Source organism: Mesoplodon bidens (genome assembly GCF_964165515.1).
Source record: "Mesoplodon bidens genome assembly, chromosome: 1".
In the NCBI taxonomy this organism is placed as follows: Eukaryota; Metazoa; Chordata; class Mammalia; order Artiodactyla; family Ziphiidae; genus Mesoplodon; species Mesoplodon bidens.
The window spans coordinates 140,681,271-140,695,238 of record NC_138176.1 but is presented as its reverse complement, the minus strand read 5'-3'; the positions used below and the strand labels follow the sequence as shown (position 1 = coordinate 140,695,238).

Genomic DNA, 13,968 nt, shown 5'->3' with positions numbered 1-13,968 from the left:
TTTCACTCTGTGAGACGGCTGGGGTGTGGGAATGTTGATTCACAATGGAACAATGCCCTCAGAGGGCCACCGGAAAGATTTGGGAAGGAAGCCAGTAGAAGGATGGAAGCTCAGAATCACAGGGCAGTTGAGAGTACATAAGAAGACAGCTGATCAGAAAGGCTGGGAGCCAAGGAAACTGGGGATAAGAGGCAATGCCTTAGCCTAAACTGGCTGAGATCCCAGACAGTGTCAGGGGCCAGATGAGTTAAGAATTCAACAGTCTTTGATCAACATTCAAAAGTACACTGATGAGTAATTTTTCTAATGTCTGCAAAGAACAGATTTCCCTAGTGTTCCACTCATGGCACAATGCTTATCCCTGTGGGTTGGCTGTGCCATGGGGGTAGCGGGTTGCGGGGAGTATCAGGGAGGGATTCGGTTGGGTGTGGTATCTCCTTTCACTAGGACAGGGCTCATAGACCAGAAAGGGAAGAAGCAAGCTGAACATGTACGGAGTTTACAGGGATCAAAGATCTCCAGGCACGGGGCAGACAACAGTAGGCACCAAGGCCCAAGATATAGTGAGCTCATCCAAAGGGCAGACAGAGAATGGCAATGGGGAATGCAAGACAAAAATATCTTCTGAAAAGTCTGTCTATTAGGCAGGGTTTTCAATTGCAAATAACTAGATTTAGGCACACAAGAGCAGCAAAAGGAATGTATTAGCTCACATAACCAAGAAGTCCCAGAAGCTTCAGACACATCTGAATCCTGGGGTTCAAATGATGCTGTCTGTGCTCTCACCACCACTCAGTGCTACTTCTCACTGCATGCCAGCCTCATTCATTCTGTCCTACTTCATATAACTTCCTCCATGTAGTGTAAAGATAGCCACCAGGAGCTCTAGGCTACATCACTCCAGCAGCCAAAAACTCCCAGAGGAAAAGAATGACTCCTTTCCTAAATTGGAGCAGAAAAGGAGCCTGATTGAGTAAGTCTGGGTCATGTGCTCACTCCTGAACCAATCACTTGGTCAGATGGACAAAGCACTTCTCAGATTGGCGAAAGCTGAGTCACATGACCATCCCTGGCATTGGTGTCAACCCCACCCAAACCACATGGATTGTGGACAGAGATGTTCCCCAGAGGAAGGAAGTCTGGGCAAACAAATAATAAGTCTACTATAGACAGTGTGGTCACTTGTCAGTCAGGCCCCAGATACCAAAAAAGAAGCCCAGTCTTGTTGCTTAAGCACAGAAGGGCTTTGAAGTCAGACAGAACTGGTTTTAAACTTTAGCTTTGACACTTACTAGCTGGGTGACCTCAGGTAAATTACTTAATTTCTCAGCGCCTCAGTTTCCTCCTTATAAAATATTACCTACCTTCTAGAGCTGTTTGGAAAGATTAAATGATATAATGCACATAAACTGCTAAACACAATGCTTGACATAAAGTGATCAATAAATGGTAGCTATTATTAGTAATAATAACAATCATGACAATTATTATTTAGAACAAGGGTGAGCTTGAAGAGTGAGCTGTGACTCGGTGAAAGACAGAGCCAAGTCAGCACTTGGATAAATCAGCCCTGGGTCAAGATTCATTAAGGGCAACTCAGGATACAACACAGGGGCCCTGAATGAACTCTAAGATGACAATTAAAATCAATAAATGTGTTGAGCACCTATTATGTGCCAGGCACTGGGGATACAATTATAAATAAGACACATGGCTCCAAGGTAATCTACCATGAAAAATGACTATGGCTTCATGACATTATTTTGCGGGGAGGAGAAGTTGACTGGAGCTGCTTCTTTACTTTCAGCCATAGGCTGTGGGCACTGGAAAACTGCTGAGTGTACATAAGAATGATGCCTGCGGCCAACTGCTGGAATGTTAGGAAGGTATAAAAGGACTACAGTCACAGCCTCCCCCCCTCAAAAAAAATGCCTTTGCATGAACTAGGAAAAAGTGTCTCTTCCTTTAGAAAATTTACTTCCATCTTCCAAAAACCTGTCACAGTAAACAAATCTACTAGATCTTCCATGTGAATGACATATCCCAGAGTTTTGCAGTGTATAACCTGCACAACTGTACATGGTAGGCAGGGAAGATAACATGGGGGCTGAGAGGGGTCAAGGGATAGGGTGGGGATGGAGAATCTGGGAGTCCCCAGGCCTTTGGAGACAGAGAATAACTTTTGCTATGGAGCTGCTCCATTCAATATGGTAGTCACTCACCACAAATAGCTATTAAGCATTTGATATGTGGCTAGTACAACTGAGGACTAATTTTTTTTATTCTATTTCATTTTAATTAATTTTAATTTAAAATTTAAAACTGAAGTGGTGTAAATATGTTTCCATTAACTTTGTTCGGTAGGACTACATTTTACTTTATCCACTGCACTGCATAAGATATTCTATTGAATTGCATTGTATTGCATTGTATAGTACTATATTGTATTGCGCATATCAAGCTCCTGAGTTGTTTCTGGTATCTCATTAATAATTTTTATATGATTACACAGTGAAATTATAATATTTTTAAAGTATTGGGCTACACAAAAAAATACTACTACGATTAATTTCACTTGTTGCGTTTTGCTTTTTTTTAATGTGGCAACTAGAAACGTTTAAATTATATGTCTGGCTCACAGAATATTTCTATTCACCAGTGCTGCTCTAAAGACACCTTAGGATCTACAGTACTAAGAAGCACGGAATGATACCCAGAAGAACTGGTTGCTTTTGGTTTTGTTTGAAGCAGACCTTTATGTTTTCTTCTAGGTTGTCCAACTCTGTTGACCAGGAAGGAAAATAACAGAAGGAGAGGGGAAGAGGGTAGTTCAGTGTGGATAGCTCAGGAGAGCTATCAGAGTACACTCTGGAGTCGGACTGTATTGTTCTGAACTCTGGCTCCACCATCTAGCCAAATTCCCCTGAATCTCCCTGGGCTTCAGGCTCCTCATCTGTAAAATGCTTAAAATAATCTTGCCCACTTTATAGGGTTGTTGGGAGGATTAAATGAGATAACCCAATGTAAAGAGTTTAGCATGGAGCCTAGCACATCTTATGTGCTCAACTAACTACTGGGGGCCACTGGGGCATTATTTGGGAATAAAGAAGGTGCAAATGAATGGTCTCCCTGTACCATGGAGCTCAGGTTGCCATGGTATAAGAGGGCACACCCTGTCCACATGTCTCCTCAGCATTTATCTTTCTAGACCAAAGAGTTGGACAGGAGTCTACTTTACTCAATCCTCTATGCTTTGATTAATATGTTAGCTTTTTTCTAAGTGCATTATGTTTTTAAGGTACATTGATGAAACTATCTTAGATGCTGAAGGATTATGAAAATGGGTAAGGTGGCATTTCTGAATTGTGTGTAACAACAGCTAAGATTTAACTAGCTTCTTTGTTCCAAATCCTACACTGAATCAGTATCTTCAGTTAAGAGTTTATAGTAATATCTGAATCTCTTTCTTGAGTAAAAACCAGAACGTCCATCTGCATGTACAGATGGACTCATTTTACCTAAATGCATTCTTTACCTATTCCCTGCCATTTTGCATAAACTTGAGACCAGCAATTTGGCTTTTTAATGTCCCAAAAGGTTCCTGTTGACTGTAAACTTGGAGTTTACACTGTGTACTCCCTCGTCTACATGTTTTATTTTTAAAATAGTAATAAATAGTTTACTCACGTTTGTAACCTGAGAAATGTCCATCTATGCTTAACCTTTGTTCTGTCTTCCAGTCCCCTCCCTATTCCTGACTTTTAAAAACATTTCTCCCAGCCTCCCACTGACTCAATTTATTTAATAGCCTTTGTGTGGAGTCTTTTCAAAAACACTTGGAAAATCACAGTTTATCCCTAGCTTCCATAATCATTTAAAGTTCTTCAAGAACTCTAGAGAATTTGTCAAACATGATTCCTCCTTACAAAGGAGTAACCTATCCCCCCAAAAGGTTTTATCTGTTTAAAAACTGTAAAATCCACTTTCCCAACACACACACTTGTGCAGAATTTATTTTAGATTCCACTTGTTCCACAAAGTCCAAGAAAAATTCCACAGACATTACATTAAATCTACCATCTGATTCTCAACAAGCCATTATCCTCTGTGAGGCTCACTTTTCTCATCTATAAAATGGGCATAATATAGATGCCCTTTGCTAAATAGAGCAAGCCATCTCATTACTCATGAATGTATATAAAACACTCTAGCAAAAGCTCAAAGTCCTTTACAGGCATTAGGCCATGAATCGTTCTGAAGTGGACTGTTAATTAGGTGTCATTATGCTTTGTTTAAGAGATGGAAAACCTAAGGCATGGGAACACAATACCACTTAATAGCTAACTTAAAAATCTAGCCCAGGCTTTAAACATTAGTCAAACAGATGTCAGGGAAAAACCTGTGAAAAATAGGAATTTCACTCTGCTCTAGTTCTTTATCAAGAACTACTACATTATTGCAAAATTCTCTCCAGTACTGGTTGCCCTGCCCCTCCTACTTCCTCATGCAGTCCAGGAATGGGGAAATGGGTGGGAGAGTTGGAGTTCCCTACTGAACATATATAATGCCTTCCCCCGCTTACAGAAAGGGTCATGAACCCTAGACCAGGTACTAAGGGCAAATGTAGTTTCACAGATACCATAACAATTTCTCCACGTTTTGTTACTGATCCCTGGAAACTTTTCCTATCACACATCCAACAAAATAAAATGAGGCTATAGACATTTATCAAAAGAACACAGCCTCTGCAAATGAACCTGTCAGGTTACTCGGGCTTTATTATCTGACCTACAACTGGTCAGATACATGGCATGGCCTCAGTAACTCCAAATAAACCTTATGTCTTCACATAAAGGAGATACTGTGGATCCAAAAGGTCAAAAAAGAGGTAATGGAAACTTTATATAAATTTATATAGCCAGTGAGTTTTTTCAAATTATTATTTTGTGTCCTTCTGACACTGATTAACAGAAACAAGAAATCCTTTAATCCCAGAGTGGTATTTTGAAAAATATTTCCCAAGGAAACAATCTCCAAAAGGGAAAAACATATAGCAACACTACTTACTTAAAAACAAAAACAAACAAACAAAAAAACATATGTCCAACAACTGGGGAGTGGTTCAAAATACCATTGTATATTAACATGACAGACTGTCACCAAGCTATTAAAAATGGCAATTTTTCTTACAAGAAAATGTCTATTTGGGATATTGTTACCAAAGAACATTATGCCTGAGCTAATTATATCCTCATAAAGTGTGTGTGTGTATATATATGTATGTGTGTATGTGTAATATGTGTATATATATATATATATATTTATATAAAGATTATAGAATTTGGAGTTACATAAACGGTTGCACACAATGCTCCTTAGGTTAATTATCTTCTAGAAGGGTGCTAAAGATTTGTAGAAAGTCAAATGATAATAAAGATGATGGAGAGGGGGTTCACCAAGAGTCTCTCTGGAATAGTTTTGGGGTCATTTTTAATCTTTTTTTATAAGCTTCAGTATTGTTTCAATTTTTTAACAATGAATAAATAAATTTCTATAAAATAACTTTTTTTTTTTTTATGATGGCAGGGAGAGTCCAAAGAGCACACTGAGAGCGGGGGAGTCGCAGTGGCAGGCAGAGTTCTATCCTTTGTCTGGGGGAGGAAAGGGGGTTGCATCACCAGCTCTGAGCCCCAAAAACCTTCAGCTATGATTCCAGAACCTATGAACAAGAATTCTTTAATGCAGTGCTTCTATAACTGGTTTAAATATGTGACAAGTAAGTTGACAATACTTAAAAAAGTAAAAAGCATTCATAAATTTACATATATAACAGCATTCATAACTCAGTTAAATTGTACTTCTGTTTCTCTACATGGTTAAAGGATCAAGCATTTTTAGCACTCAAAGCAGGAAAATAAAAAAGAAAGCCAACTGCCTTCTGTGAAACAAAAATAACCCCAATGGTAAAAACTAACTTTACTGCATGCTTAAATTATATTTGCAGAAAAATAAACTTTGAAATCACTACTTTGTAGGGAAAAAAACCCACGATTTATTTTTGGGGGTAGTCATGTGGAGCTCTCACAAGTTGTGGTTGAAACCTAATACTGGGAGATACATGAGGACATCACAGTTTCGAAGGAAATACCTAACTAACAGAAAGACACTGCTGGAACTCTTTTCAGGATAAAGAGAAGACATGAAAAGTTTTCCCCGTTAAATCAGGCTAGAACTTCAAAAAACTTAAAGGTACAGGGAGTAGGATATTTGATGAGGAGTTCTACTTTATAAGCATTTCATGTAGTATATGACAATTTAAAGTCTTTCATTTTTATACTCTATAGCTAAGCATTTCCAAAGCTCTCAACCTTAAAAAATAAATGGCATGTAGTTACGAAAGGAAAAATATTATCTAATATTGCTGAAATCCAAAGACATCTTCCTCTTTTAGAAACGTAACACTTAGCAGACTAGAAAACTAATCCGTACACACCTCCCTCCCTCTTCCAAACTCACTCTTCTTTGCCATAAAAATCAAGACAATCAGGGCTTCCCTGGTGGCGCAGTGGTTGGGAGTCCGCCTGCCAATGCAGGGGACACGGGTTCGTGCCCCGGTCCGGGAGGATCACACATGCCGCGGAACGGCTGGGCCTGTGAGCCATAGCCGCTGGGCCTGTGCGTCTGGAGCCTGTGCTCCGCAACGGGAGGGGCCGCAACAGTGAGAGGCCCACGTACCGCAAAAAAAAAAAAAAAAATCAAGACAATCACAAGACTATGCTAAGAAGAAATATATGGGTGAAAAATAACAATAATAATAAGTACAATTAATGTTGTCTTTTCAAGGATGTTTTCAATGAGGATTATTTCTAAATAATATGAAAAACAATACACTTGGGAACACTTAAATTGAATAATACTCTATGGCTTCAGTCTAAACAGCCAAAGAGAAGTGAAAGTCTAATCAAGAATTTAGTGAATTTAGGGCTTCCCTGGTGGTGCAGTGGTTAAGAATCCACCTGCCAGTGCAGGGGACATGGGTTCGAGCCCTGGTCCGGGAAGATCCCGCATGCCGTGGAACAGCTAACCCTGGCACCACAACTACTGAGACTGTGCTCTGGAGCCCGCGAGCCACAACTACTGAGCCCACACACCTAGAGTCCGTGCTCCACAACAAGAGAAGCCACCGCAGTGAGAAGCCCGCGCACCACAACGAAGCGTAGCCCCCACTCACCGCAACTAGAGAAAGCCTGTGTGCAGCAACAAAGACCCAACGCAGCCAAAAATAAATTAATTAATTAAAAATAATAATAATAGGGCTTCTCTGGTGGTGCAGTGGTTGAGGGTCCTCCTGACGATGCAGGGGATGAGAGTTCGTGCCCCGGTCCGGGAGGATCCCGCATGCCTAGGAGCGGCTGGGCCCGTGGGCCGTGGCCGCTGAACCTGCACGTCCGGAGCCTGTGCTCCGCAACGGGAGAGGCCACAGCGGTGAGAAGCCCGCGTACCGCAAAAAAAATAATAATTAATAATAATAATAATAATAATAATAAACAAAATTTTAAAAATAATTTAATGAATTTAGACTACTGGATACAACTTGGATAATTATGACCATATATATATATATATTTTTTTTTTTAACCGCCAACTGTCCACAACTATCTGGAAAATTCAGCTGGTACAATGATCTAGTATTTACTAGGCATGTGCTCTTCCCTGGGAGAGTTCACAATTCAGCTGAGAAGACAAAAAGAACTTACGTGAATTACTTAGCACATTAGAGAAAAACTATACTGCTTGGGAAAAGAGGTTGCAATGACTTCAAAGGTTCTGTTTAGAAAAGGGAAGGATGCCTGTGGAAGCACAGAGGGAGGAATGAGCATTGCAGATATTCCCACTGGCCAAACTTTTGTTCATAATGGTACCCAGTAGGTCCAGCTGAATAAGTGTTTTCTAACCATCTATCCTTCTCTGTCCTCCTTCAGAATAACTACTGTATCTGCTCCACTGTAGCAATTGCCAGCACTGGCATTTTCTGGATTACCAATGCATAGCTGCCATCATGAGAGTACAGAGCTTTGCTTTTTCTGGGCAGATAAGATGGTGTGGAAACAACACTCTTCCTACTTCAGCGGAAGCTGACTCTTGTCACCATTCCTCTGTGTACAAGCAGAAAGTCATGCTGATGTTGTCAGGCTACTGAGATAGAAAGCTGGAAGGGCACACTGCATTAAGGAAGCCTGAAGAATGACTCAACTGGTTAAACAGGGTTGGAAAGTTGTGATCACCCACGAGGAGCAGGGTAGGTCAGTCATCTCTGCTCAGCCCAGCCAGAAACAGGAACTTGGTGCACACTCCAAGCAAGGCATGAGCTTTGAAATGGGAAGAGAGGATGCTGCTGGGAAGGCAACTGTGTGATAAACGCCTCCAGAAGGAAATAACAATAATTTCCATTGGGGCCACATGGCCACCAATGACACCAGGCCCACCGTTCAGCCTAAAACATTAGACTTACAGAAGCTGAGCTTCACGGAAAAGTAAAACGTTCAGAGGCCAAGGTGACAGAATGAGTCCTCCCGGACAAGGTGAATTTGAGAAGTGGGAACCAGGGCTCTATGACCAGCAAGCTATATAGCATCAGGCTAGGGCTGGAGAGAGGTTCTGCCTCCCAAGACCACTGTAATGAATTGGTAGTGGATGCTTAGAGTGGTATAGGAAGGAATCGGGGGTCCCAGCTCCACTGGGTAAAGGCAGGGAAAATGGCAGCAAACTGCCATGGCTGAACCACACTAGTCTCTCAGCAGAGGTTGGTTAAGAAAGCTATACTCCAGGCACTAAGGAGTAGTAATGAACAAAATGAAACAAAACTCTCTACTTTCTCTCCCTCCTGAAAGCCCAATAAAATGACAGTAAAGGGATAAACCCACAAGGATGGGGAGAATGAAAGAAGAGACAACAGTAAAAACATTCAGGTGGGGTGAGGGGAAGCCAAGAAACAACCTGATTTATACCATGGAATCTCAAAATGCTAAATAATTAAAGGCAATTGGACCCTCTGTAGGGAGTGGGGGAACAGGGGCTGATCTAAAGTAAAATAAAAATGGAAAGCCTCCTTGGAAAGCACCTGGATCTCCCAGGTCCCTCCAGCCACTCTGAGCAGTTGGGTGATGGCCCCTTCTCTATCCCAGCAAAAACACCTGGAGTTTCTTCCCTACCGGCTCCCTGAGAGGAATTACATGAACATATAACTACCCCAGAGAGGGTGAAAAAGAGAAAGTCTCTGGATTGGAGTATGTCAGGCACAGCTCAGGTGTTTTACTGGAAATACCGTGGAGAGGTTATATGAACATGCAGATGCTGAGACATTCAGCCTTCTTCTCTACCTCGTTCCCAGATCACTGGCAGCCAGGCTCTTCCCACCGCCCAGGAAAAAGACTGGAAGAGCTTTTTCTGAGGACCCTCAACAGCCCAAGAGGTACTAACATCAAAATTTCCCCAAATAAAAGACTCAGCCAAATCACCCAACAGTTAAGTTCCCAGCCAATAAGCTTTTTAATCCCCCACTCAGATGTGAGTAGACAACCGAGGGTATCAGAAATACAAGGAAAGCCTCTAACATTAAATGTAGAGACCTAAACAAATAAACAGACAATAGCAACTTGGGGAAACTGAGTCTATGGGGGACTTTTTTCTTTTCTTTCCAGGTAAGAAAATATCTAGTATCCAGCCCAAAATATCTAGAATCTGAACAATAAGTTTCTGAAAGAGACATCACAAAATAGAGAGGAGGAAATTATCAATGAGATAACTCAAGAAAATTTCCCAAACTGAAAGATGTAGATTTCTGGATTGAAAGAACCCAGCACAATGGATGAAAAGAGATCCATACCACAGCACACATCATGAAAACTCCAAGATTGTGGAGGCCAAGAGAAAATTCTACAAACTTCCACAAAGGACACAGCAGGTTTGTAACCTGTAGACAGGTTACAGGCAAAAATTAAGGAATCAGAACAATTCTGAATTTCTCAACAGCAACACCACAAGCTAGAAGGTGATGGAACAATGCCTTCAAATTTTCCATCCTGGAAGTCTACACTCAGACAAACTATCAATTGTTGTGGAAAACAGATATTTTCAGGCACTTACTGAAAAATGAGGGACTTCCCTGGTGGTCCAGTGGTTAAGAATCCGTCTTCCAATTCAGGGGACACAGGCTTGATCCTTGGTCGGGGAACTAAGGTCCCACATGCCACGGGGCAACTAAGCCCACAAGACACAGCTAGAGAGCCCACGTGCTGCAAACTACAGAGCCTACATGCTCTGGAGCCCACGCATCACAACTAGAGAAGCCCAAGCTCCACAACTAGAGAGAAGCCCGCGTGCCGCAACAAAAAATCCCATGTGCCACAACTAAGACCCGATGCAGCAATAAATAAATAAATAAACAAACAAAAACAAGGATGATTTTTTAAAAAAAAGAAAAATGAATAGACAAAATATGAATAGATAAAATAAACAGGAAGGAAAACAGACATCCTGTGCATCCTTTACCAGAAAATTCCTTCAGAATGGGCTGTACCAAAAAAAAAAAAGGAGTCTACAAGAAAGAGAAAGGTATGTACTACAGGTAACAGGAGATCCAATACAGACAGAAATGATGGGGATCCCCCCAGGATGACAAAGGGAGGTCCTCAGGGTGACATCTGTGCCCCATGTGTAGAGGGCAACCAGTCCAGACTAGAGCAAGCCAGGAGGCTCAGGGACACTTTCTTTGGGGAAAATGAAATTGACAGAATACCTGACTCATCTGAGGTAAGAATTAGAAAACTGGTCAAAAGTTTTGGGTTGAATTAATGATGAGTACATAAAAAACTAAGCCAGTGAACAAACAAAGCAATTACTGACTCTGAGAAAAAGAAAAAGTTGTGCTTGGCTTGGCTATGAATATTGATCTAACCAAAATTACTGTTTAACTATTGCAAGGATGGGAAAATAGGGAAGCTGTGGTTAGGCTGGGGGTTAGAAGAAGAAAGATAGCCAAGTCATCATCTTCCACAGCAGGAAGTCAAAAGATAATGCTTCAAACTGCAAAATTACAAGTATCACTTACAAGCAATAAATACCAAAATAACCAACTCGAAGAATCACAAGTGTTTGCTTCTGGAGAGGGAAAAATGCAACTTGGATTAAAGGTTTAAAACTAAAAAAAAAAAAAAAAAAAAAAGAAGAAAAGAACAAAACAAAAATCATATTGACTTCTATGCCCTTTTTTTTTTTTTTTTTTTTTTGCTTTTGCTTTGTTTCCCTAATAACAATTTGGGAAAATTCCATCCTTGTTTTCCCTAAACACACAAACAAAAAAATGTCAGGGACTTCCCAGGTGGTCCAGTGGTAAAGAATTCGCCTTCCAATGCAGGGGACTTGAGTTTGATCCCTGGTCAGGGAACTAAGATCTCACATGCCACGGGACAACTAAGCCCACATGCCACAACTACTGAGTTCGTGTGCCACAAACTACAGAGCCCACGTGCTCTGGAACCCACATGCCACAACTACAGAGCCCAAGCGCCCTGGAGCTTGCGCACCACAACTAGAGAGAAGCCCACACGCCGCAAGGAAGATCCCGCATGCCACAACTAAGACCTGCTGCAACCAAAAACAAATAAATAATAATATAAAAAGAAAAGAAAATGTCATTTTCTACATCTACACCATGTAGCTGTGATCATCTGAGCTCTGAGCTGTCAAATATAGTGGGAAAGTTAATAGTTATAATCCAATCCAAGGAAGGACAGGTTGAGCTAGGGCAGAGATGCAAAGGCAAGCCCAGGTGGAGGCAAGTTTGGAGGTGAAGCCAACTACTAAGCTTCTCTCCTCTGGGGTTCTTTTTAACAAAGCTATTCTCACGGCATAATCACCTGGGACAGGGTAATTTTAGAACTGGTAGTGACCATGGACCAATTTCACTCCTTTCTAACAGACTCCAATGCCCAATTTATGACCCTAATACAACCAAGGCAGCTAGCCTCCACAGAGGTTGATCTGGGTTCAACTTCAGTTACTCCACTTTGCCTGTGTAGACTGGATAATAGGAGAGCACAGTAAGGGCTATGAAGCAAGTGACACTGTCATCAACAGATAGTTAACTGAGCATCTGTGCACCAGGCTGAGGATCAACCGCCCTGTCAACTCTGTGGACCAAGTCTCCCTGCCCTGAACAATAAGATGATTCTCCCTAGGAGGGGAATCCCATGAAGGGGTGGAATGGGGTGAAAACCAAGGAGCTGGAAGAGCTGGGCTGGGGAAGGGAGGCACCAACCAGGTCAACCTGGAGGAACCTGTAGACAGAGGTGTGCCTGGAGGCCCAAGGCCCAGGCTGCCAGCACTCTGCATACAAAGAGGAAGGCAGAGAGACCAGCAATTCTTCCCCAAAAGCAAAAAGTGGCCAGACACTACCCACAACCCCAGCAGCCATGCTGTCGAGGGTCAACTTAGGGAGCAAAGGTTGCCATTCTCTGAGCTTCACTTTGACTTGATAAAACACAACCCCTGCCCTTGAGTAACCAGCTGCTGAGAAAACAAGATGACTTTTCTTTTTAATTTTTTATTTATTTTTATTTATTTATTATTTTTGGCTGTGTTGGGTCTTTGTTGCTGCGCACGGGCCTTCTCTAGTTGCGGCGAGTAGGACTACTCTTTGTTGCGGTGCGCAGGCTTCTGATTGAGGTGGCTTCTCTAGTTGCGGTGCACGGGCTCTAGGCACACGGGCTTCAGTAGATGCAGGGCGTGGGCTCAGTAGTTGTGGCTCACGGGTTCTAGAGCGCAGGCTCAGTAGCTGTGGTGCACAGGTTTGGTTGCTCCGCAGCATGTGGGATCCTCCCGGACCAGGGCTCGAACCCGTGTCCCCTGCATTGGCAGGCGGATTCTTAACCACTGCACCACCAGGGAAGTCCCAAGATGGCTATCTTGATACAGAATAAGTAGGTAAACAGGTTGACAGTGCTAAAGCCTATATTAATATTCTATATTTTTTCCTATCTGTAAAGGTGTGAAAATTCTAGTTCAAGGACCTACGTGTGGTAGAGCACTGCACTGATCCGCATGTGTTTGCAACACTTGCCCTATACAGTTCTACAAACCAAAACGTACACAACCTCAGGGAAGAATCCAGATCATTAACATAAACACAATGCAGTAAGCGTCTAGAGCTGACAAGAGAATATATGGATCAGATTAATTGGAGTATTGGGAACGTATAAGTTTTTCCTAAACAATGAAAATGTACCTAAACCAAAAAACTATTTTCAAATACATAATGAGATTATACACACTTTTCTTTTCTCCATATAAATCATGACACTCCATACTACATGTGATTCTCGCCAGCTGAGCTACCAGCATCACAAACCAACCTGCTAAATCCTAAACTTATTTGGGAAACCCACTGGTTTGTTGGGGCTGTTTTCTCCTCTCCAACTATTCAGGGGAGACTCATCTAGAAGCAAGTAAATTCTCAGAATTTCCTAAGAGGAAAAAATGGGCCCTCACTGAAAAAACACAGGGTATATGCTCAAAACACTTAACTATTTTGGATAAGCTTCAAACCCACTTGGCCACCAGTCATCCTGTTTTTCCAACTTAACATTGAGATCTACCCTTCGAATCAAATCTTCCAGTTTCCAAAGAATGGCAATAGATGAGATTGTTTCCGAACCTGATACACAGCAACGTGTTATTCTTCCATGAAAACAAAACAAAAAAATCAAAAGGAAAGTTAGGATCCAAGGGAAAGCGCACACCCCCGAGACAAGGCCCTAGTTTTCCCAACACATGTATTCACCGAATCCCTGTTATCAAGATTCAAACACAATTTCCTAGATTAAAAATGTGAGGCTGGTGGGGCGAGACAGTCACACACGTGCAACTGTGGAAAGTCTCTGTAGATGCTGCCAACTTTCAATCAAGACT

General features: G+C 41.8%; 1 protein-coding gene across 3 annotated transcripts in view; it reads right to left on the bottom strand.

The window, feature by feature from the left end:
- The window catches only part of TEC (tec protein tyrosine kinase), a 156,127-nt gene that overhangs the window by 141,638 nt on the left and 521 nt on the right, over window positions 1–13,968 (bottom strand). Inside the window, exon 1 of one of the 3 annotated variants that reach the window (XM_081236588.1) lies at window positions 714–911. The exons of the other annotated variants lie outside the window; for them this stretch is intronic. The gene's annotated coding sequence lies outside the window, so the exon portion shown is untranslated. Of the gene's footprint in view, window positions 1–713; window positions 912–13,968 lie in introns of those variants that run through there. 3 annotated transcript variants of the gene reach the window in all.